Source organism: Pseudopodoces humilis, chromosome 25 (assembly GCF_049639895.1).
Source record: "Pseudopodoces humilis isolate 2021_Gansu_Grassland_sample_001 chromosome 25, ASM4963989v1, whole genome shotgun sequence".
NCBI lineage: Eukaryota > Metazoa > Chordata > Aves > Passeriformes > Paridae > Pseudopodoces > Pseudopodoces humilis.
The window spans coordinates 1,077,818-1,103,339 of NC_142224.1; positions in this window are offsets into that span (position 1 = coordinate 1,077,818).

Below are 25,522 nucleotides of genomic sequence, written 5' to 3' on the forward strand. Positions count from 1 at the left end.
TGCCTCCCTACTGCAGCCCTTTCCCGAGGATTGTGGCTAAATGGGATTTCAGCTCCCCCATCCCTATCACAGTCTGGTGACAGCTGACCAAGCTTCTTCTTTGCTCTTGAAAAAACATGTTCACATTTATATATCTCCTTTTCCCCAGCCACTGTGGCACTGCCTTGATCCTCTCCTACTTGTATTTCCTCATTCTTCCCAGTTTTCTGCCTTGCTTGCTGAGGGCCAGGCATGTTTTAAACACTGCAGTGGTGTTACAGCCCCTTTAACAGGAATAACCCTCCCACTATTGCCTGGATCTCGCCCAAGGCTGGCAGGAGGAGGATTTGACAGCTCCAGAGTTGGGGCATGGCCACTGAATTTTTAGGAAAGTATTTACAGTGACACAGGGAGGAGATTATATCCCAGCAGTGGGATAAGGTCTATAAAAGGAGAAACTCTTGACTTGCCCCATGCAGCACTTACCCAGCTGTAAAAAAATCCTCTCTCTTCTTCTCTCTGCTGGTAATTAAATCACTGGCTTCATGTTCCAAATCCTGTTCTTGGGAAGGCTCAGGCTGTGTCCTGTGAGAGGTTGGGGTGCTGGGGGATTTTGGGATGCTCAGACATCAGAGGGTTGCTCTGTGTGCTGACCCTAAAGCTTCATCCCTCCTCCAGCCTCTTCCCTTTGCAACGCTCCCACTCATGGAGTGTTTAATTCTCTTAATGTGCCAAAACTGGGGTACAGCTCAGGAAGTGAGGTGCCAGGGCTGAGCATTTGGAGCTCCAGGTTTCTATTCCAAGGGCCTGGAGTAACAGGATGAGGGGGAATGGCTTCCAACTGAAAGGGAGAAGGTTTAGAGGGGATACTGGGGAAGAATTCACCTGTGAGGGTGCAGAGGCCCTGGAACAGGTTGCCCAGGGAAGCTGTGGCTGCCCCATCCCTGGGAGGGATCCAGGGCCTTCCACGAGTGGTGGCTTCATCCTTTCACGGGAATCCCTTCCCTCCACCCCTCCAGCTCCTCCTCAGCTCGGGTGAGTAGTGATACAGATAGAGATGCAATGGCTGTGTGGATATGGACATGAATATATGTGGTAAAGACATCAATATAGACATAGATTTTAGGGATATGGATGATATGAATATGGATATAAAGGCAGATACAGGTACAGGTATAGCTACAGATATGGATTACATGGACACAGATACAGATTATATGGATATGGTTATCAGTTACATGAATATGGATGGGAATGACATGGGTGCAGCAACAGATGCAGATACAGATACAAATAAAGTTGATATGGATATAGATGATAAGAAAATATATATTGATATTGATAAAATTGAAATGGTCACTGACATGGACACAGACATGGGCATGGATGTGCTTGCTGAGGATATGGATATAGACATAGATCTCATGGATATGGATATATCAACATATATAGGTGTAGCTACAGGTGCAGATTCTACAGATACAGACACAGGTTGGATGGGTATGGACGCAAATTATATGGATATGAATAAAAATTATATGGATGTGGATATGAATGGCATGAAAATAGCTACAGATGCAGATACAAATACAGATGATATGGTTACAAGTATAGATAAAGATAAGATAAAGATACAGATATAGATACTAGACCAAGGTATAGATATATAGATACAGGTATGGATATAGCTATGGACCCAGGCATGATGCCATGAGAAAAGGATGTTATTTTGGGCCACTCAGCTCCTTCATGGGGAGGAAACCTCATCCCAAGCCGAGAAATGAAGGGTAGGGAAGAGGAGGGAAGAGGATCTGTCCCACTGGAAGCTCCTGCAAAAGCCCCTGCTGGGACAAAAGGCATTCGTTACATTAATTGGTGCTGGAGATAGCGCCGAACAAATGAAAGTTATTAAAGGAAGGGAGATGGATGGAGCTCAAGGCATCCGTTTGTTTTGCCAGCGCCAAATTCATTTCCAGAAAAAGCCCTTATCAATTCCCAGGGAATAGTTTGCCCTGTCAGTGCCGAGCGGGTGTTAATGTTCTTTACGGCCCCGTTCGAGCTGCTGCAGTGACACCAATCTAAATAAGGGAGGAAGGAAGGCTTAATCAGCCTGTCACTGACCAGTTATTAACATTTGAGAACAAGGGCATTAAAGGAGAAAATTCTGAGAGGTCAATTTGTACTTGAGGAGAGAAGCCAAAAAGATAAGGAGGAGAGCAGCCACATCCTCCAGGCAGCGGTCACGGTGCCAGCCATGAGAGCAGGATGGATCCGCCTGCCTCGGGGACACCCTGGAGGCACAAAGGACACAGGATGGCCCAGCCCAGGACCCACGCTGAGGTGTCCCCTCGGTGAGGGTCTCCAGCTGCCCCCCACATCCCCCCATGCCCTTGGCAGAGGTCTCCCCCCTCCCTCTCTCGCTGCGGTCCCTGCGCCCCAGAGCGGCTGCGATTGCTCTGACAGCCCCGTGGGATGAAAGCTGTGTGCTTAGATATGGTTTATCCCTTCCAACCCCTGATGATAATCCGGGATTAGTCCTCCCTGGATATGATTACGTTTTGCCCACTCTCTTTGAAACTACTCCTTTCTGGCCCTTTTTGCTGCTGCCTGTCCCACCAACCCTCAGGAAAACGCTTTGCCAGGCTCTGATTAAGCCCTGCTCACAGCAAAGCCCTCCAGGATCCCAAATGACCTGGCATGTGTGTCCCTCATGGGCTGCACGGGATCTCATCCCTGCTCCAGAGCTCGGCACCCTCCTCCTCCAAACACCCACCACCCGTGGGGACCATGCAGGGACCTGGTGTATAATCCATTTATTCACCTTCCCTATTACAAAGCTCCACTGGTGCCTCTGGCCCTCGCTTCCCCAGGCAGTGGGATCTGTGGAGAAACACCAGCCAGGCTCCGTGGGGAGCACAGAGCTATCCGGGAAGCCAGCGCTGCTTCTCCATGGTGGATTTATTCTCCCTGTGTTCCTGGGCCATCAAAGGAGCTGTTTGGGAGCTCTCTGGCTGTTTGCAGGAGCAGCAGCAGAGCCAGCAGCTGTCCCTCAAACCATTTCTCCAGGGAGAAGGAAAAGGGAGGGAAATAAAAAGTTCAAAATTTAAAAAAACGAAAATCAAATTTGCAACAGAGGAATCAGGAGGGACAGAATTTCTAGTGTGATTCTTTATTTTAAGAGGAGATGGGATGGGATGGGATGGGATGGAATGGAATGGAATGGAATGGAATGGAATGGAATGGAATGGAATGGAATGGAATGGAATGGAATGGAATGGAATGGAATGGAATGGAATGGAAGGGAATGTGTTGGATTTGGTTCAGCTGGGTTGGAAGGGACCCCCAAAGATCATCCTTTCCACCCCTCCTGCAATGAGCAGGGACATTCTTTTTGTTTTGTTTTAGAGCTCAGTGCTCACAGGGAACCTGATTTCCAGGGCCTGTACTCTGGAAGGCTTTGGGATGCTCCTCAGGATGGCAGTGCCTCTGGTGGGTAACATCAATCCTACCACAACAACCACGGGGAGGGACTCTTGGCTGGGAGGAGATTTGGGATGCAGCTTTTCCATTGTGGAGCTGTATTCAGCCCCCAGCTGTGTTACACAGATCAGTTCTTGCCATGCACAGACCTCCATCCATGTGATCTGGGGGCTCCAAAAGTGCAGGGATGCACTCAGGATCAGGCTGTGGAGCAGAAACAGCCAGAATATTCCAGCATTTGGGACAGAACCTTGTCCTCCAAATTTATCCCACTTCTCCTTCCTTCCAATGGGGTCCACACAGCCAGAACCCCCTCCAAGCCCTGCTGGAAGGTTTTACTGTTTCACACCATTTTGCCAGGATATCCCTCTCTCCCCCTGGTCCCCTCATCCCAGATGCCCAGCCCATAATAACTGACCCAGCAGCACTAATAATGGGAAAATCATTAAATCTGGGGAGGCACAAAGGACAGCTGTTTAATTTTGATGGAATTTTTTCCTGGGAGCATCCAACCCCTCCAATCCTAGGTTTGGCACAGCCCTGACATCCCTGGACAGGCTCTGGGGACCAAATGAGGATGTTTAGTGCTTAACATCTCACAGGAGGGGAAAAAAATAACACTGAGCCTCCAGTCCCGGTCCTCATTTCTCTGATGGCCCCTCTTGGAAGATTTGAATCCATGAAAGATGGTTTTAATACCCACTGTGCCGCAGGGAGATTTGTTTAATGACAACTCGTGTTAAAGTCAACCAACCCCAATCCACCCGCTAAATAAACGATATCAAAAGTTGGGCTCCCCTTGCTGCGCTGGGGAGGGCTGGGGGGGAGATGGATGGGTTTTATTATTGCCATTATGTCAATTATTATTATTATTATTATTTATTGGGCAAATGGAAGGCAAAGCAATTCCTTCTGCCGGTCCCAAGGCCCAACTGGCAGGGCTGGCTCGGGATGATGGAGGAGCAGCACAATAACAGCAAATTATAAATCATCGCCTTTTGTTTGTGACTGAGCGCTGCAAGTCAGGGATGCACCCTCCATCCACTTCCCAAAAAACGGGGCTGGAGGAAAAGTGGCACAGCACTGATCCCGAATCCAGCAGGGATGGTGTGGCCATCACACCCCAACTGCCCCCAACACGTGGGGTGAAGGAGCCGGGCTTGCCTGCAATGAGCCGGCCCAAACAGCCACTCAAAGTGTGGAATTTGGCTTTCCTTTCCTCATTAGAGCTGATTACACTAATTGACGTGTTTGTTTACAGTGGGATATATTTTGTTGTCCTTTTCCTTCCCCAACTTTGTTATTTTTTGGAGCTAGAACAACATAGCTGTTGCCAAAGAGTTGGAAAAGGAGCAGATCTCCAGGGAATGGCCACGTCCTGCAAGGCAGGGCTGGGAAGAGTGAGACTTTTATACCAAAGGCCCTTGAACCCAAACCCTTTTATACCAAGGGTATCAAAAGGGTATTTTCAGCACAGGACTTCTTTTCCAAAGTGTCCTGAGACTGTTAAAAAGGATGAACTGCCTCCTGGTGGCCCAGCCATGACTTTCCATGAGAAAATTTCCTTACACTCCCTGTTTTCCCCCATGGAATTGCATGTCTTGCTCTCACCCCACCATTAGATGTGGCTAGCCTCTATAAGGCAGAGATGCAGGGGTGCTGGAAGCTGGAGGAATATGGGATATGGAACCCAAAGATGGGATATGGAACCCAAAGATGGGATATGGAACCCAAAGATGAGATATGGAACCCAAAGATGGGATGTGGTGCCCAAAGATGGGATATGGAACCCAAAGATGAGATATGGTGCCCAAAGATGGGATGTGGCACCCAAGGATGGGACATGGTGCCCAAGGATGGGATGTAGTACTCAGAGCAGCACAGAGATGCTTTTCCCATCCATTTGATTCAGGCTCCTCTAGGCTGGAGCCCCTCAGCCAAAGCACAGCTCCTGAACAACTCAGTTTTTCAGCCTCTGCAGCAGTGAGACACGGCCGTTCACACACTTTGATCCTCAAAACTGAAATAAATGATCCCCTTGGACTGAACAGGGCCGTGGCAGTGGAGTCCATTTGGAAGCTCTGCCGGGGGAGCATGGAAGAGCCCCCAGGCCACCGGGGCGCGGCGGGAACAGCCACATTAGCACCTCAATCAGCATTAAATTCCCGATCAGCCTGGCTGGCTCTGAACATCTCCCATCTAAAGGTCAGGCAAATGATCTGCTGCGGAGGCACGGAGAGGGAGCAGCGGGGAAGCTGCGCCGGCACAGAGGGAACAAGGGATGCTGTGCCGGCTGTGGAGCATCCTTGGCTCCTGGTGCTCTCTGAGCCCAGGGATTGAAAGGAGCAAGCAAATCCCTGAGGCATTCCCAAATCCAGCACACTCAGAGTTCTCAAAAAAAATAAAAAAATAAAAAAAAAAACAACCCAAACCAAAACAAAAAATCTTGGGAAAGAGGGTGATGCAACAGGAACATGGCACTGGATGGAGCAAAAAGTAAGACTGAAGAAGAATCTCTTATCTGTACACCTTAGAGGTGAAATTTAAGGCAAAATAGAGTTTATTTTGAGTCCAAAGCTGAGACCTGAAAACATCCAGCAGAAAAGGAGCAGGAACACAGCACAGCTTCAGCCAAACTCAGCACTCCCTCTGCCTTCCTCCTCCCTCCCTAGGAGCATCCTACATCCAGCCCCACACCCCCTCTCCCTGCATCGCATACCCCAAAGCCAACCAGGCCCTCAAACCGCACAGCAAACCAGCCACCAGCCTGCTGCCCTCGTCCCTCATCCCCTCCATCACCGCTGCAGAAATGCCAGCAGCTCATTCCAGCCTCATCCCAGCTCCTGGGGCAGGTGTGATAACGTGTGGCCCGTTCACAGATTACCCCATCACGCTGGGGAAACCATCAGTGAGGCACTTACAGAATTAGGAGCCAGCATTTAATCCCTTTGCTGGTGGCTGACTGTTATTAAATTCCCCTGAGTTCAGCAACTTCATAGCCCAGCTCTTTTTTTTTTCTTTCCCCCAGCAAAGCTCGGAGCTTTGGTTGGGATGGTTGGATCCAGCACTGCCTCATCCGTAATCCATCCCTGTGCTCCAAAGAAAGGCCAAGGCCAGGCAGCTTCATTTAGAAACCAGAGGAGAAAAAGCAGAGCAGGAGCCCAGACTAGAAGAATATTAATATTTAATCACAGCAGGGCAAAGGTCACCCAGGCAATTGCTGTTAAATGTTATTGAAACAAAACATTCATATTCCCACTGTAGGGAGAGTTCAGCAGAGCCGCCCTTCTCCGGTCTGCTCTCAGCATTGGCGCCAGGAGGAAATCCAGGAGTAAATCCTTGAGTAAATCCTCCTGGGAGAACTTTTCCCTAAGATCCCCAAATAAAACTGGGGGTTCAAAGCTGCCTTTTTCAGGAGCCAGTTCCACATCAGGGATGGCTTTGAGGACTCCCAGATTTCCAGCAAGAAGCTAAAAACACACTGAGGAAAAAGGGACAGCCCCAGAGGATCTCAGAATCTCAGACTGGTTTGGGTTGGAAGGGACCTTGAAACTCATCCAGTCCCACCCCTTGCCATGGCAGGGACACCTTCCACTATCCCAGGTGGCTCTAAATCCCATCCAGCCTTGGCCAGTGCCTTGGACACTGCCAGGGAGTCTCAGGGGCTGCACATTTCTGTTCTCCCAGGGGGTTGTTGCACACTGAGGATGTACAGAGGCACAGCAATCATCCCTCTTCCTGCCTCATCCATGCTCTGATGTCCATCTCTTCTTCTGGCTCTCCACAACTCCCTGACAGGAGCAGGCAGCCGAGGTGGGTTGGGCTCTGCTCCAGGGAACAATGAATGGGACAAGAGGAAAGATTTGCACCAGGGGAGGTTTGATTGGATATTAAGGAAAATTTCTTCATGGAAAGGATTGAAACTGTCCAGGGAAGTGGTGGAAGGATTTAAAAGCCATATGGACATGGCACTTGGGGACATCAGTGGTGGTTTTGGCAGTGCTGCGGAATCATAGGACATGATGATTTTTGACAGCTTTTTCAACCTAAATTATTCCATTATTCTGTTCTATGGTTCATGAACCAAGAAGGGCTTTCTCCACCCAGCTCTGCTGCAAATACCCTCCACCTCTCTTCACTGTCTCCCTATCCAATATAAGATTATCTTTAAAACAATAGTTTATGAAGCTATCCATGGCTTTGCTGGCATTTCACTCCCTCACTGATTTTCAGTGGCAGCCTGCCTGCTCTCCCTGAACCTTGGGGAGCCATAGGAAGCCCCATGGACATTTTCTGGAAGGAGTTTCCAGGGGTGGCATCCCAGCCCATGGTTTGGTGCTGTGTCTCCAAACTGCTCTGCTCGGATTCCCATGAGGGGTCAAGCCTGGGGCAGCAGCTCCTCAGCACCTGCTTTGACAGGTTGTTAGCACGTTTGGTGTCTCCCTTCCCTCAAAGAGGGATTTCTTCCCTGAGAATTAACTCCCGTTTTTGCCTGCACACAAATCATTAGCTGGGCTCTCCAAACAAAGTGCTAACGCTTTCTGTCACCTTCTGCTGCTCTGATTCCTCCGAGCTGCTGCAATGAAGTCCAAGAAAAGCCAATCAATTAAAGCCCAAAGTATCAAGAGCTCATGAGCCGGAGTGAAGAACCCAACACATTATTACAGAGCCTGTGAAGTTCCTGCCTGGAGAGCAGATGTGTGGGAAGCAAAGCACGCTGCAGCCCAAGGTCCTTCTCCTTCCCCACCGCCTCCATCCTGGAGCTCCCACCTGGGTCAAGCCATCCATGTTTTCTCCAGTGCTTCAGGACCAGGAGAGGACACATCTTCTCCCTGCTGGCATCAGGTGGAGATTGGATCTTCTGTTATGGACACCTGGAGGAGCTGGATGTACTCCAGATGACTCCACCATTCCCATTGTTTGTGGGTTCTTTCCCTCTGTAAAGGACTCAAGAGGGTTTTCTTCCCCCTCTTCAATGAAATCTCCCCAAATCCTACAAAACACCCCCCACACCAAAAAACAGCCCCTCCAAACAGCTCCAGTCTGAGCTCTTCCCCTAAAGTTAAACCCAAGCATCTGCATCAAAACACCAAATCCTGATCTTGCCTGCCCTCAGATTTTAGAACAGAACTCTTGTCTCCATGGAAACCCACACTTTTCATTTTTTTCTCTTTTTTTTCTTTTTTTTTTTTTTCCTTTTCAGTTCAGAAAGCAGAGCATCAAGGCATGGAGCGATTCAAAGGCTGAGGTGAAAGTGTGAAAGTGTCTGGTTCAGTCCCGGCATTGTAGGAGGGATGCACCTCATTCGAGAGGAGCTCTTCCCATCAGGTACATTTACAGGCTCTTTCCAAGCAGAAGGTTTGGTTAAGGTAAAATTTGTTTTCCATAATAAATTGGATGTTTGGTCACAGAGAACAGGAATCACAGCTGGGCAGTCCCATGTCAGCATGGGGCAACCTCTGGGCCTCAGGACTGACTCCATTAGGGGTTTTTCCCAAATTCCCTCAGGAAGAGGCCAGATTCCCTCCTGAGGGTGGCCATCAGGACTGGTGAAGGTTCCTTTGTGCCCTCAGAGCTGCTCTTAAAGCAAATCTCCCTTGGACTTGGGCAGAGCTGAAAACATCAGGAATGAAGCCAGCAGGGATGAAGACAATATTCCCCCTTTCCAAATATTTTCAGCTCCCAGAGCCAGATATCTTTCCAAAGGGCAAAATCCAAATTTTACTTCCAAAGTACATCAGATGCTGGAGCAAGGAGGTGACAGATGAGTCGTGGCTGGTCTCACTCAGCACCCTTGAGTGCCCTTCCTCAAGGTCACCCAGCTCATCCGGTGTCTCACATCTCCCTCCAAGTATTTGGCACCTGCAAAAAGACTCCCAGATTTTCATCTGGTGATGGAAAATAATATTTTTATTAGTAGCTGTGCTCGTGGGGCTGCCCCTCTCCAGGTGAGACCTGGAGTTACGGCTTCTGTGCATCCTCCAGGTCTCCATCATTAAGGATGATCCGGTGCCTGACATTCTTTGGGGCTTTATCTGTGCTTTCAGCCAGAAATTTCTATCCACAACCCATCCAAGATGCTTTATCCTGTCAAGAACTTGTTTTTCAGGCATTACCATTTAAATTATCCCCAAATCTTAGGAGGATACTCACTTGTGGAAATTGTGACCCTTGTGATACCATAGGAGAAATTCTGCCAACAGCTGTTCCAACATCTGGAACACCTGGAGCTCTCAAGCATGCTCAGCTTCCTGATGTTTGTGCTCAGTTTGGAGCAGATGACTTTAACAGACACTCACAAACATCTGGTCCCCAAGGTCTCTGATGTTTTGGAGTCTGTAAGCTGCTCTATATTAATACCATTATCAATAAGTCTGGAATATAGCTGGACTTCCTAATTACTCCTGATGACCTCCCAAATGACAGGAGTGAAGTTTAAGGTCAGCCACAGAAAAAAAAAAAAATAAAAATAAATGAACAGCTACTTTTGCCTCTTGAGGGGACAGATTGAAACCACAAAATGATCTCAGACTTTCCCCAGCACCCTGTGCCCCTCCGGGCTCTGCTCCACCTGAGCAAAGGGCTCTGGAGAGTCTCCTCCTCCTGCTGATTTAAGAAGTTTGCCATGTCCCTTTCCTGGCAAGGGATATTTACAGGTGAAAATTCGGGGGGGTGTTTAGGTAAGTGGTATTTATAAGTACATCTGCAGGGAAATGTTTACAGGCAAGGTACTCACGGGTAATTATAGATCAATACTTCAAAGCAGAGTAAATAGAGAGGTAAAGGACCTCTGCTGGTGTGCCACAAATAAATATTTAGATATAACAGATGCACATAAGTATGTGCAGGCTACATGGGTGAGATAAAGATTGGAATTTAGCTGGAGCCCTTTTCCCGGGAGGCGAGGCTGTGCCATTAGCTGCGCATCCATAACTCAGCACCGCCGGCGCATCCGAGCGCTGCTATCGGATCAGCCCCGCGCTCCATCAAACCTGGCGGCCAAAACTGCTCCAGCAGAGATGGGAGTGTGGAACTGAAGGTCAAAGAAGTCTCTTTTTCTTGTCTAAGGAGGCCTGATGTCTCCCCACCGCACACCCTGGCACAAAACCTGGGGCTGGGGCCATGTTATGCCCTTCCAGCTCCCTCTGACTCGCGGGATCCAAATCTCCCTTGACAATCACGCGCCGGTTTGTGTTTGACAAAGTTCAGCCAAGCAAGGAGCAGCCTGGAAGGCCCTGAGATCCCGTCGAAATCCCCATCCAATTTATCAAGTCAAAAATTCAGCCAGGTGGGAGCTAAGTGGGATGAAGCTCTGATCAAGGCGAGAGATCAGGGCAGAGCCGGTTACACAAATCACTTCTCTGACTGGGAGAGGGAGCAGTGGGGCCGAGGGGAGCTTCTCCAGAGCTGGGCAGAGCTGGAGATAAGGGCTTGGTGTTGGTAAATAAAACTGCTGGGGAATCGGCCTCTGATCAGTGTCCGCTCCCGTCAGGCTGGCAGGAGCTGGCAGCTTTATTTCCAGGCTTTTCCCCGGGAATACTAAGGACGTTAGGAAAGGCAAGAACAAAGCTACAACTTTATTTGAGAGCAAAACAAAAGCAAACAAATGCATACCCAGAAGACTGAGCGTTGAAAGGGAGCAGGAGACGGCTCAGGCAGCATCTGAGGTGGCCCTTGGACACCTCATGACTGTTAAAAAGTTTCCTGAGGAGCAAAGGCTTTTTGTTGGTTGGTTTGTTTGTTTGTTCACGGGGAGAAAACAAAGTGGAAGGATTGCTGATGCCTTTGGTGGTAAATGAAGACAAATACCTCGCGACTGTGGAGATTGCCGGCATGGAAAAAGCTCTGCTTGCACCGTTTTGGGAAGAGGCTGAGCAATGCTTTCGGGGTCCTCAGTCTGATTTTTCAAAGATGAGGTCCTGCACCCCAAACCACAGGGGGATCTACACCCTGCAGCTCTTGGGAAGCTGGATGCTGGCATGTGTCCCCTTGAGAGACATCCCTTCTTGTTCCACAGATGTCAAGAGCCTCGGAGAACCCTCCTCCCCTGATGCTTTCACAGCCTCAATATTTTGGAAAAAAATTGCAGTTTCTCACTTAACTTTGCTCTGTGGCTGCCTTTAAACTATTTGTTCCCATTCTGCCTTTCTCTGAGAGCTTAAAGAACCCTTTAGTATCTGGTATTTTCTCCCTGTGAAGCTACTTAGACATGGTAATCAAGTCACCTCTCTGTCTCCTTTTTAATAAATTAAGCAGATGGAACACTTTAAAGCTTTTTTTTCCCCAGCTCTTGAATTATTTTCCCTGGCTCTTTCTCAGCCCTGCTTTTACTGGCAGAGCTCAGTGAGGGCACAGCCAGCACCTCTGCCCATCCCCATCCTGCTCCCCAGATATCCAGGTCGGGAGGCTGTGCTCCGCCTCTAGGAGGTTTTATAGTTTCAAACCTCTTGCCAGTCAGATCCTTCAGACAATCCAGCTCATTAAATGGAAAGAAAGACTTTACATTTACAGCCCCCATCACTGGATAAAGCCCTCGGCTTCCCGACGGCCACTGCCTGGCTGGCATTATAACGTAATAGCCTTTTTCTTTATTTTAAAAGCAAGAGATAATAATTAAAGATTGGATTATGAGCTAGCCCAGCATCACAAAAAAGACACAACTTTATCATATTACACAGCATCAAAATTAATTAGAAGTGCATTAATCTCTAATCTAGGAAAATATTGCAGGATCTCTGGCCTCAATATCACATCCCCCATCCAGTGCCTGACAGCCTGGCCCCTTTGAAAGCCTCCCTGCATCATCCCTGCGAAGAAACCTTTGCAAAACTCGTGTAATCAATGTAGCTTTGATTAGTCAGAGCTTGCAGACGTGCTGGCAGCCGGTGCTGCTGCCTTTGTGCTCCCAGGGACTGGCAGTGAGTCAGGTCCCACTCCTGCCCCGCTGGCAAATCAGCACTGAAAACGTTTAGGAGCACAGGGAAGGGGCCCAAAGCAGCCCTGATCACTCAGTGCCTTTGGATCGGGATGGAGAGAGCTCAGCAGGGTGAGGATCCAGGCAGGCTGCAGCTCTTTTCTGGTGCTTTGCTCTTTTCTGCTTCTGCAGGGCTTTGGCACAGCACTGACGGCGCTGCCAGCTTCACCCCATGTTTGCCACAACCTGGGGACTCTGCTGAGGCTCCAGACCTTGGGTTTATTTGATTTTTCCAGCCCCATGTCTTGGTTATCACCATTACCCAGGAGATGTTACTGGGAGGGCAGTGAGGCCCTGGTACAGGTGCCCAGAGCAGCTGTGGCTGCCCCACCCTGGAAATGTCCAAGGGCAGGCTGGACAGGGCTTGGAGCAGCCTGGGATGGTGGAAGGTGTCCTGCCCATGGCAGGGGTGGAACTGGATGAGTCCAGTCCCTTCCAACCCAAACCACTCTGGGGCTCCATGAGTGAGAGCTGCAGCCCTGGTGTGGGTTGGGTCCGCGTTCTGCCTCTTCCAGCTGTGCCCAGAATGGATACATGACTTGATGCCATCGTGGGTCATCATGATGATCCTTGTGGGTCCCTTCCAGCTCCAGCTATTCTCCAGTTCCATGACTGAGGGATGACTGAGGGCCACAGGATTGTATTTAATTCCACAGGGAGTTCTCAGAGCTGCAGAGACATCAGAGTGTCACGCAGAGCAGCAAATCAAAGACAGCAGCAACACCGCAATTTTAGCATCAATTATTTCTAAAGAAACCCTTGATTTGAACAGCCTGGAAAACTTGCAGTAGGCACAAGAGGCTTGGGGTTTGTGGGACTTCAGTTGTTAAGGAAGACTTACTGGGAGCTGGAAAAGGACTTGTGACAAGGGATGGAGGGACAGGACACAGGGAATGGCTCCCAGTGCCAGAGGGCAGGGCTGGATGGGATATTGGGAAGGAATTGTTCCCTGGTAGGGTGGGCAGGCCCTGGCACAGGGTGCCCAGAGCAGCTGGGGCTGCCCCTGGATCCCTGGCAGTGCCCAAGGCCAGGCTGGAAGGAGCCCTGCTCTATGGAAGGTGTCCCTGCCACAGCAGGGGTTGGACTTGGTGATCTTTGGGGTTCCTTCCCACCCAAATCTTCTGTGACTGAATGATCCCCATGTCAGGCCTTGGCCTCAGCTGCTGTGAGCAGAGCAGTGTCCCAGACTCCCTATGTCAGGCCTGAAACTTCCCTTACAAATCTGAATTCCTTTTGGGATCACAACCTATAGAATCCTGGTCATCAGCCCTTGGGACCCACCCATCAATACTTGTACCCCTCACAATAACCTGGAATAAGCAGGGAAATTGTGGTGGCTCAACACCGTCCATGCAAGAAAAAGAAAAAACTTTTTGTGACAACAACATTTTCTTTCCTGATCTAAATATTTACATTATTGAAGTGGAAAGGGGCTGAAGAGAAAGCAGCCTGGGAAGGCAGGATTCCTGGGAGATGGGCTGGGAGCTGTTATTCAGCAAAGAGAAGTGCAAGGTAATGCGATGTGGGGAGACCACTTAAACAGTTCCTGCACGCCAGTGGTTTGTGAATTAATTGTAGCCTGGCAGGAAAACACCCAGGCATCCTGCGGAATAACCTGATGGAAGGAGCTGCTGGTAGCCAAGCAGCAATTAGGAGGGGAAACAAGTCATTAAGCTGCATTAAGCCATGGATGGGAGGTTTTAATGCAAGGCTAATGCCCAGCTGGATAAATTTGTGAAGGATTGACTCTCTCCCTGTTCATCTTTGGAACAGCTTGTCCCAGGACACCGGAGCACCAAGCTCCCCATTGTGCTGAGGCAGGATTGCCTCTTGTTTGATGCACAAAGTTTCAATGCCTGCCAAAAAAATGGGAATAAATCCAAGGTCCTGCAGGCTCATTGCTGCCATCGAGACAGATGAGGCTGCTCAGAGCTGGGCACATCAGCTCCTGGAACTTTATGGAGTCAGCGAGACTCCCTGCACCTCCCCAAGCTGAGGGACGGGGATGGGAGATTGAAAAGACTTAAATTTGTGTCTGCAATTTGGGCTTTGCATTCCCTAAACTGCAGGGATCAATTTGTTCTATCTCAGGGAGATCAGAGGGAATGGCCACACATAAATACAGATGAGAGCCTGCACATGGCTCTGGGTCCCTCCCTGCTTTAAACTCTCTGTCAGCCTCCTCCTAATCCCAATTCCTGCTCCACATTGGGTTTAGAGCATAAATATCTATCTATGCAGTGCAGAACACCCTCCTGGCAGGTGTGGAGATCCCCTGTGGGTGTTACCTGCTGCCACCTGACCTTTACAGAATCAAAAACTGCAGCTCTGCATTGCTCTTCCTCCAGCCTCAGTGGTGTTGGGGCCCACAGCAGGTTTGGCCCCAGACTCCATCCTTCAGGGTGCCAGAGACTGTGCTGGGATCCACTGAGGGGGACTTAGTGCTGAGGAGACAGAAAATCATTGTGAAGGGTGGGAGAAAGTCGTGGAGAACAATGGGACTACTTCTGCACAGCATCCCTGAGAGCTCCCTCAAAGGGGATTGCAGAACTCAAGGTGAGAAAATCCCTCCTGACTCCCTCCAGCATTCCTCAGGACAGTTATCCATCCCATCCCATCAAAGTCCCATCCTGTCTCACTCATTTCATCTCTTCCCAATCCATCTCATCCTGTCCCATCCCATCCCATCCCATCCCATCCCATCCCATCCCATCCCATCCCATCCCATCCCATCCCATCCCATCCCATCCCATCTCACCCTTCCCTACTCTCCTGCTCCCTCGATCCCTGAAGTCCCTTTTCTCCCAGCCGAGGGTGGCTCTGTTTTCCCGAAGGCTGAGGGCAGCAGCCCCTCCTCCCCCTCCTCATTTCCCTGGAGCAGGCAGGCGAGGAGTGCGGAGCAAGGCAGGGCTGGTGGCAGGAGAAGGGCAGGAACTGCAGCTCAGGCTCTCCCCCGGCACATCCAACCCCTCTGGCAGTGGGATCCACCCTCCCATTCCCACTGTGTCCAGAGCAGACCAACAGCAGAGGAGCAGAAGCCCAGTTTGCAGAGCTTGGAAAAGGTGAAGGTGACCAAAATATTGACAGGGATGCTCATGGAGCACTGAAACTGTGGCTTTATGGATCCCAGTGGCTGCAAATCCCAGCCCTTCCTGGCTGGAAATGCAACAGTCAGGGATCTGCTGCCCCTCACTTTGGGATTTTGGTCTGTTTAACGAGTCTCTGAGTGTGAGAGTATTCAAACACCTCTCCCCCCAATCACTCTTCAATTGCCCTGAATCCAGCACCAACAGCCTTCAGAGTCCTGCTGGGCAGTCTGGGATGGGCTGGATTCAGTCTGGGATGGGCTGGAATCTGTCTGAGATGGGCTGGAATCTGTCTGGGATGGGCTGGAATCTGTCTGAGATGGGACATTCCCAGTCTCTCATGCCAGGCCCTTGTGAAAAGTCTCTCTTCAAACCTGGCCACTCTAAGAAGTGACCAGAACACAACACGAGCTTTTCCCCCATGGGATCACCTCTGTAAACCCCCAGATTTCTCCCATGGGATCACCTCTGTAAACCCCCAGATTTCCCCCATGGGATCACCTCTGCAAATCCCTCTTTACTCCCACCCTGCTGCATCATCCTCAGGCCATTGGGTCTGGGATGGAGCAGGAGCTGCAGCAGCTGGATCCAGTTTGGATGGAGGCACATTTTGGGTTGCATTAACTCTCCCAGGATCCAAAGGAACCTCTCCATGGATTTGTCACCAAACCAGCAGCTCCGACAGCAAAGCTCAGACCCAGCCAGCAGCTGTTGGATGGAATTACTGAATTTCAGGTCACTTTGGGCTCACGAGTGTCCACTCAGCCAGAGGAGAGCCCCAGCCTCCCTCGTGCTGTGCCCCAGCTCCATCCCTGCTCTATTTCCTTCCCAACACTGACAGCAAACCAGAGCTGGTGTGACTGAGGGTTTGCTCCCTGCACAGCTTTGCCAGCTCCTGCCAGCTGGAAGTTCGGTCTCTGTTGGATTTAATAACACCTTATGTCCAATGGATTTTATGATTCATTATTATTACCAACAAAACACCCCCTGAAGTTACTCACTTCAGACAAAGACTGGTTTGATTTGTGATTTTTTTGATAGGTACTTAGTTAACTTTTTTCTTTAAAAGACAATTAAACCCCTGGAGGAAAGGGGAAAGTGTTTAAAATCCAAATAAACAGGCTTTCTGTCAAAAATTACAGCTTCCAAAGGGGCCAGAGGGCTCAGGATCCATCTGCTGAGGGGCCTTGTCAGCAGCCACCCTTAGTAAGGGATCTCTGAGAAAAGCTGAGCTTAATTAGAGCCTTACATGTTGTTTTTCCCCTTGCACAGATGTTTTCTCCATCATTTACTCCTTGTTTCATCCCTGAGTCCAGTGGAAAGTGATGTAAAGCCCCTCTCTGCCTTGGGTGCAGACATTTGGGATAAAGTTGCCCAAGGCAAGAGATGATGCTTCGGCTGCTCCAGCAGTTTTCTCACCACCCTTCTAAGGTCCATTTTGGGTTTTTACAACCTCTGAACTGCACCTTTTGGAGTAAAGATTGAGCCTCCATGACAACACCAGGGGGTGGAATGCAGGAAGGTGGGAATGTAGAGGGATTATAGTGGTGATTCCATGGAAGGAAATCTCCTGTTTTGTGGTTCTGGTGACCTCTTACACCACAGAAATGTTTGGAGAGGGACTTTTCACAAGGACCTGAGTGATGGAAAGAGGGGGAATGGCCTTAAGCTGAAGGAGGGCAGGATCAGATGGGATATTGGGAAGGAATTGTTCCCTGGGAGGGTGGGGAGGCCCTGGAAGAGATTCCCAGAGAAGCTGAGGCTGCCCCTGGATCCCTGGGAGTGTCCAAGGCCAGGTTGGATGGGACTTGAAGAAACCTGGATAGTGGAAGGTGTCCCTGCCCGTGGCACAGAGTTGGAATTAGATGAGCTTTAAATTCCCTTCCAACTGAAATCATTCTGGAATTCCAATTTAAAAAGGCAAGGAATGAAAAACATTTGCAGTTTGGATGTGCTTGGGAGAGACGAGTTTGTCTTTATTGGCTGCGCTCATTAAAGATCCTGGTGAGAGGAGAAATCCTGACATGAGTGATTGGAAACACAGGTGATGGAAGACCAAAAGGAAAAGGGGTTTTTTTTTTCCCTCCTCTCCCCTGCTGAAGACAGCAGGAATTGGGGAAGGATTGACTTAGCTCTATCCATCAGGAAAAGACTTTCCATCAAAAAGTGAGCAAGAAAAATTGCACCTGGGAAAAAACAAGAAGCCTGCAAGGAGAGCAGCAAACTCTCCTCAGAGGTCAACAGAGTCCTTTTGGGAAGGACTCAGCAGGGCAGGAGACCTGGGCAAGGCCTCGAGGAAGGCAAAAAGAACTTAAGAGTTCTAAAAGGACATGAAAAGTGTGGGGGGGAGATGGAAGGAAAGAGGTCCCGCAGGAGCATTTCGGGAAGAGAGATGTTCTCAAGCAGGATGAAAGGAGAGGACGTCAGAGCGGTGCCAGAGGCGAGGCCAGGCTTGGAACTGGGAGAGATGTCTGGCTCAGAGGCTCTTTGAAGATTTTCTGGTTGCTTTGAGCTCAGGAAATGTTGCTGTCGGCTCAGTGGGTCTGCCTCTGCCCTGGGAATAACCACCTTGAGAGGCTGCAATGGAAATATCCGCATTTTAGCCCAAGGCTGGGGCCCCAGCACCTGGTTTTGACCAGTCCTGCCTGAGGTGCCCCACGAAGGGTGGAGCTGGAAGGGTTTGGGGCAAGGGAAGCTGTGCCATGGCAGAAACCACTGCAAAGAGCTGACACGGCCCAGCAGAGATGGAAAGGCAGATCTCTCCCAGGATCCCAGAGGAGACCTTGCAGAATTTGTTGCCAGCCAGGAGAGCAGAGCAAAGTTGATGGAGTGAGGCTGAATTTGAAGGCAAGGACATGTCCTGCAAGGACAGTGAGATTTGTTACCAGCCTTTTCCATCACTCTCCTATTCTATTTTGTCTTTTCTCTGGATTAATCAATCCCTGGGATTAATTGGCTCTGCTCCCACCACTCAGAGGCTCCCCTGGAAGGACACAGCCCAACCACATCCAGCCCCAACATCTCACCCGCCTCAGGTCCCGCTACAGTTCCCTCAGAACATTTGCATTATGCAAATTTGGCATATGCAGATCAGCCCTTCCGAAAATAATGTGCAATCAGGCAATTAACAAGAGCCTTGTCTTTAGCTCACAGGTAGGCTCAGTTCCTGAGACTCTTCATTCTGGATTGGCGCTGCAGCCTTAATAAAGGCATTTTTAATTCCCTGGCAGCCTTTTTGGGATGGATTTTCACTTTCTTCTCCTGCCCTGAGCCCTCTCTGCCACCCATGGCTGGTGGAAGGGAAGGTGTCAGAGGGATGCTTTTCTCACAGCAGAGACTACAGCCATAAATTCCACTTATATCCAGTAAAATACAGGTATCCAATTAAACCCATAATCCTATAAACCTGCCAGCAATCAAGCACACTTTTAAAAATCAAGCCCGACAGATACTTTAAATCAATATATCCAAGTAACAACTCGCAGCCCGTAGGATCATCCAACACTGCATCCTCAATAAAAGAATAAATTTTCCAGCCTGTGCATTGGTTTTATGGCTTTTTCCCCCTTTTAGCTTCTCCAGAGGAGATTCCTGAGTGATGAGTGACAGTCAAGGACTGAGGGGAATCAGGAGGAGTCCAGGCCATTGCACCCCATAAGACACCAGCCCTCCTCAGCTCCTCGTGCCTGGAGGTGTTGGGGGACCAAGGGTTTGCAATAGACTCTTATTATCCAGGATTTCTTCCCAGAGGGGAAAAAAGCCAGGATTTAATTTATGAGCAGCTTTCTGATAACAGCTGAGGGCTCTGCCAAATTTCAAAATCTTTTCCACCAGGTGCGGTACAAAGTGTTTGGCACTGGGAAGGGACAGGGCAGGTGATGGATGCTGAGGAGCATCATTGCCACTCATCATCCCGAGGAAGAGAGCAGTCACTGGGTTTGTGGCCATCCATCAGGTCCCCACAGATAAATTATTGTGTTCTTTCTCTTTTTAGGGAGTTTTCACCCCAAAGACATCCAGCTTGCTGCCCCCTGATGGTGGCATTTCCCTGGGGCTCTGCAGACCTTGAGAGGGGCATGGGAAAATCATGGAATTACAGAATCAGAGAAACACAGAACTTGGCAATGGGAAAGAGAAAGGTTTTAGTGTGAAATCTGGCCCTTTGGGCTGCCACAACCAAATCAACGTGGTTCAACAAACCCTGCAACAACTCCAGGGTTCACTCCCAGGCCATCCACGGCTCCAGCTTTTTGGGAAGATGCAATTGTGGCTGGGACAATGCTCCAAGAGCCTCTTTGGCTCTGTCTTGATATGATGCACTTTGAACTTGCTCAAAATAACTTGGAAATGATGGTTTCACCGTCATTCCTGAGGTCACCTGGGTGGGGCTGGCAGGCACCAGGAATCGGGGAGGGCAGGAAGATGGCAGTCAGATGGATTTTCACACCTCCCACTCTCCAGGGAGCTCCATCTGATCCAGCTCACATCCACCAGCAGCTTCCCAGTGAGAAGAGCCTCTTTGCTGGGAGCCAAAGCCCCGTGTGCAGCAGCGGGGAAGTGTCTGAAGCACATTTCAGAGTGCTTTAAACAGTTTTATAGGGGCTGTTTTCTTTGTGTCCCCTCACCTGTAAAACCAGGTACTTCCAGCGTTGGACTCTGAGTGCAATAAACACACGGAGTCGTAAAAAGTCTCTGAGGCTGCCCTGGAATAGCTTCCAGAAGTGGCTGGTGAGGCTCAGAGCCTGCCAGGAAAGCGCTGCTTACCCAGACAAGGGAGCAGCACGTGCCCAGCCCAATGGATGGCACAGTCCTTCTTTTAAGTCCTTTACGGCAATAAACCGTAAACTTGAAATTAATGATCACTTCGTGGAGAGAAAATGCAGTCATTGACCTGGGACTGAACCTCAGCCATTCCAGGCACAGCATTTGCTGCTGTTCAAATGTTCATTTCCAGGAGTCGTGGAACAGAACCTTGATCTTCTGAATACAAAATATTCCTGATGCCACCGAACTGTTTCCTCGCCTTCCCAAAAGATCGTTTTGTGGAGGAGTGTCCAACAGGTTTTCACTCATTGAAGGCCAAAACACAGCCAAAAAAAATTTCAATTGCAAATATTTCATATGACTACAGCTCCAAAATAAGATTAAGTTGGTGAAATAATGATCCAAGTGAGGATCCCAGATCTGCATCCCAAGACCCACGATCCCAGTATCTCTCTGGTTATAGAAAAAACATTTTCTCTTCTCCCAGGTTATTTACACCTGGTCAAAGCATCAGCCCAGTGCAGAATCCATGGGAAATTAGTCACATGTTTATCCCAGACCCCAGGTGAGAGTGGCCAAATCCCACTTCCTATCCAGCCCTATAAAACAATATATTCACAACAGGCACCACGACCATGATCCACCTCATCTACTGTTTAATTGACTGCAGGCCTGGAGTTAACACGGAAAAAAACATAAAACTGTCATTTCAGGAGCCCTGTCTCCTCTCTTGGCTAATAGGATTAGAGAAAAATATTTTAAATCAAAATCCCAAAGCCTGGTGCTGGTTTTCAAACGAGGCTGAGGCTTTTTTTTTTGATCTTTCTGCTGAATGGTGACTCCGAGTCAGAGTCCCAAAGCTCTTTGGGGGTTTTAGGCGGCTCGGAGACAGATTGTTTGGAAAAAGTGGGGTCTTGGAGTCAGAAAAATCCATGGTTTTCAATCACAGCAGCCAGGAAAAGCATCCCAGGGGCTGGAGAGGCGGTTTGAGCGCAGCAGGGTTTGGGGACAACACTTAGCTGCTCCTGCCAGTCCCAAGGGATGCACCTGGCAAAAGGAAAGGATGCTGAAAAATTAAGCAGAGTGCAGAGAAAGGCCCAGAAATAACCTGAGGGCCAGGAAAAATGCCTTACAGTGGGAGACTCAAAGAGCTTCACCTCTTTATCTTATCAGGAAGAAGAATGAGAGTGATTTGATTACAGCACAGGAGCACCTTCTCAGGGAGAAAACACCAGCACGGCCAAACCTCTTTAATCCATCAGCCAAAGGCAGGAAAAGAAGAAAAAGCTGGAAGCAGAAGCCAAATCCATTCGAACTAAAAATTAGACGGTGGGTTTTTATTTTGTTTTAATTTTGTCCCCCATCAGCAAGATGGATTCACCATTAAGACAAATCACCTGTGAAACAGCGGCTCCGTGGGGAGCAGCACGGGCAGAATACTGGGGATTATCCCAGTGGATTTGGGGGTCTCAAGTTCTCTGCAAGGCAGGGGAGGGCTGCAGATATCCCCAAGTCCTTCCCATCTCCTCCACCCTTGGATCTCTGTGCTAGACAGCAAAGTTTGCCACTTCCCAGCCCCTCGCTCTCCTCGCAACCCACAGATGCATCTGATCCACACTGCAAGATAATGATAGAAAATTACAGTGTAATAAGATAATGGGATTTATTTATAGAATTTGCTTTCCAATCACGCCCACATGATCTATGTATCCCCACACACGCACACACGCACACTTTCCATGTGTGTGGATTTGCATAAGTGCTTGGCTTTGTGGAAGCAAAATGCCACCTGGGGGATGTCTCAAATGGTTCGATCCCAGTGAGAAGGGTGCTGGCACATCACAAATAGTCCCCTCATCATCATAACAATGACACCATATTTCCATCACACTTTTCTCTCAAAGCACTCGACAAAAAAAAAAAAAAAAAGAGGGGGGAAAAAAAAGAGAGAAAAAATAAAAAAAGGAGGGAACAAAAATATAAAATAAATGTGAGCTGCTACCCAAAGCCCGGTGTGCAGAGAGGAGAATTGAAATGCAATGACAGCCTCAACTGGAGACAAATCCCGTCTCCAATAGAAACAAGCCAAGGGAAATTTAAGGAGGCAGCTCATAATTAGCTGGGGATGGTCAGCACAGCAGGGCTCCTAATGAGCTTCCTCCCCACGGGGCTGTGTCAGGTGTGAGCACACGGAGGTGCAGCAGGTCAGGGGGATCCAAACCCCAGCCCAGAGAGGGAAGCAGCCCAGCAAACCCAACCTGAGGGGGTGAAGCACCAGAAAAACTGAGCTGAGGACATCGTGACTCTGCCACCTCTGCCTGGAGCTTCCCGGTACACAACCACCCGGTTTTACCACTCAAACAAAACTGTGGAGCGATTAAAGCTTTGGGATTCGTGTCCTGGGAGGTTTTGTCCTCCTGCCATGAGGTTGCTGGGATTTATTACAGAGTTTGTAAATCCCACTGCAATCTGCATCCCTAAATCCAGCTACAGGGAGAGGACAGAAGCAGTTAAAAAAGGTGAATGGGCCAATTGCTCCCTGCAAAATAATCCTGTGCCCTAAGAAAGCCTCGGCCATGGACACAGGGATGTTTGCAGGGAAAGTGATGGCAGAGTTGATCAATCCCACAGAATTATGGAATGGTATGGGTGGGAAGTGACCCTACAGCTCATCCTGTTCCACCCCCTGCCACGGGCAGGGACACCTTCCTCTATCCCAGGTTGCTCCAAGCCCCATCCAGCCTGGCCTTGGACACTTCCAGGGATGAGGAGTCCACAGTCTCTCTGGACAACTCCACTTCTCCAGGTGCTCCTGCTCAGATCATCCCCATCACGTGCTCACGTGCCAGAGCCACTGACAGCCAGGGGACACTCAGCTTGAGGGGTGAAATGTGATTTTTTTTAAAAAAAAGATAATTTCAGCACCTTCAGACTTAGCAGCAAACACTTTTTTCCCAGGAAGTTCACTAAGAGCAGACCAGGATTGTCCCTGCCCATCCACAGGGTCTTACTAACCAGGGGCAGGTGAGAGGGGAGACAGTGGGTCAGGATCCCTGCTCAGGATCCCTGCCCAGATTCCCTGTTCACATTCCCTGCTCACATTCCCTGCTCAGGATCCCTGCCCAGATTCCCTGCTCACATTCCCTGTTTCAGGATCCCTGCTCACATTCCCTGCTCAGGATCCCTGCTCACATTCCCTGTTCAGGATCCCTGCTCACATTCCCTGCTCACATTCCCTGCTCACATTCCCTGTTCACATTCCCTGTTCACATTCCCTGCTCACATTCCCTGTTCACATTCCCTGCTCACATTCCCTGCTCACATTCCCTGTTCACATTCCCTGTTCAGGATCCCATCCCAGCATCCCAGCCCTGTGGAGCCCAGGGGCAGGAGGCCCTGGCAGACACATCTCTCTCTCCTCAGCAGCAGAGAGGTGCAATTATTTCCCAAGGACTGCTGAGCATCTCCACCGAGCCGGCTTCTCTGGGGAAGATCAAAGCCAACCTCTGATCAGGAGAGCTGAGCAGGATCCCTGCACAGGGAGGGAGAACAGGAAAAACAGAAAGAACAGGGGGATGGCTGGCAGCAAGGGGAAGTTTTCCAGCAGGGGCTAGATAAACCTTAAAGAAACCTGGCTGGAGTGAATGGCTCACCTCTAATGATGCAGTGCAGGTGTGGCTGGGCTGGAACAGCCCCAGCTTTGGGTGGGACACCAGGGCTGGGCACCCCCTTGTCCTGCAGCATCCACAGCCCAGCTCAGCTCAGCTCTGCCGGGGAGAGGGGGCAACCGAGCCTTCGAGGGAAGTTTTTGGAAATGCAAAGGACCAAGAGGACCCAGATCATCTTTTATAGATGCTGTTGCCTCTGGCAGAAAAGCCGAAGCAAATTCCAGCACTTCACTCCTCCTTTGATTTCGGCACTTTCAACCAGGAGGAGGAAAGCCCCCCACACAGCAGACCCCAACCCTGCCGGCCCCTCTGGATGCTCCAGGATGTCCCAGCACCTCATTCCCTCCTGCCAACCCCTCAGCAGTGAAAATCTCATCAACACCGACCTGGGGGCTCTTTCCAGGCTGCGGGAAGGGAGGGGAGAAGGTGCAGGACTGGTTCCCTCTCCCTTCAAATGTAGTTGTGCTCTATATTCAAATGGCAGTTTAATGAGCCTTTCCCTATTTCGAGCAACTTTATCACATCATTAAAGTGCAGAAATGAATAATACATCTAGCGGGGGGTTCTGCTGAGCTCCAGACCTGCTGCAGCTTCAAACGGAGACAGAGGAGAGGCAGCTGGAGGACGGGGCTGTGCTGGGAGAGGCTGCAGTGATCCCGGCTCAGATGTGCCAAACCACACCCAGGGATACCTGAGCTCCTTCCCAGAGCACCAAACTCCTGCCATTTTATCTCAGCGATGGGCACGAGCTGCTTTTACCCAAACCATCCCTCCTGCTTTCCTCTCTGGCCTGAAGAAATAAAGGAATAATGTTTTAAAACTGTTTTAACATGACTGTTAATTATTGCTTCCAGCAAACTGCCCGGGGGGGTGAGGAGCTGATCCCAGACCAAGCTCCCTGTGTGGGCCCATCCCCAGCCTGTCTCCATCTCTTCCCACCCTCAAAAATGAGGCAAAATGGGTAAAAAGGCCTAATCCAGGTCACCTCAGACCTCAGTGAGCACTGGGTGAGGTCTTGGCCAAGTGATCCCCTTGCCAAAGTGGAATGTTCATGGATGGATGGGCAGGGGAAGCTTTGCTGCTCCTGGAGGCAGGATCTGTGCCCAAGCATCCAGGGGTATCCTGCACCCCAGAGTGGCCTCAACACAGGTTCAGCACCTCAAGGAAAAAAAAAAAATAATCTCATTTATTAAACTGAAAGCTCATTTAAAACTGGAGAAGTAAAAAAAAAAAAAAAAACCAACCAAAAAAACAACCCCAAGAGGCCAAAACAAACCATCTTCAGCTCAGGATGTGAGGTATATTCTCCCCAGGGGAAAACTAAGCAATTAATACTGGAAAGATTCAAAGATTTTATGGTTTAGGGCTTTTTTATAAATTGTACTCATCAAAACTAACCCTTATGCATCTTTTGACCCATTGTTTGTGGGCATTGATTTATTTTTCTCTTATTCTTTCTGACTGTTGTATTTTGGATGGTGCTTACTGATGTGAAAAAAGCCATCTTGTGTTGCTGATAAGGCTGGAGATAACTGCAGAGGTCAAGGAACAGCTGGGGAAAGAGAAAAGAG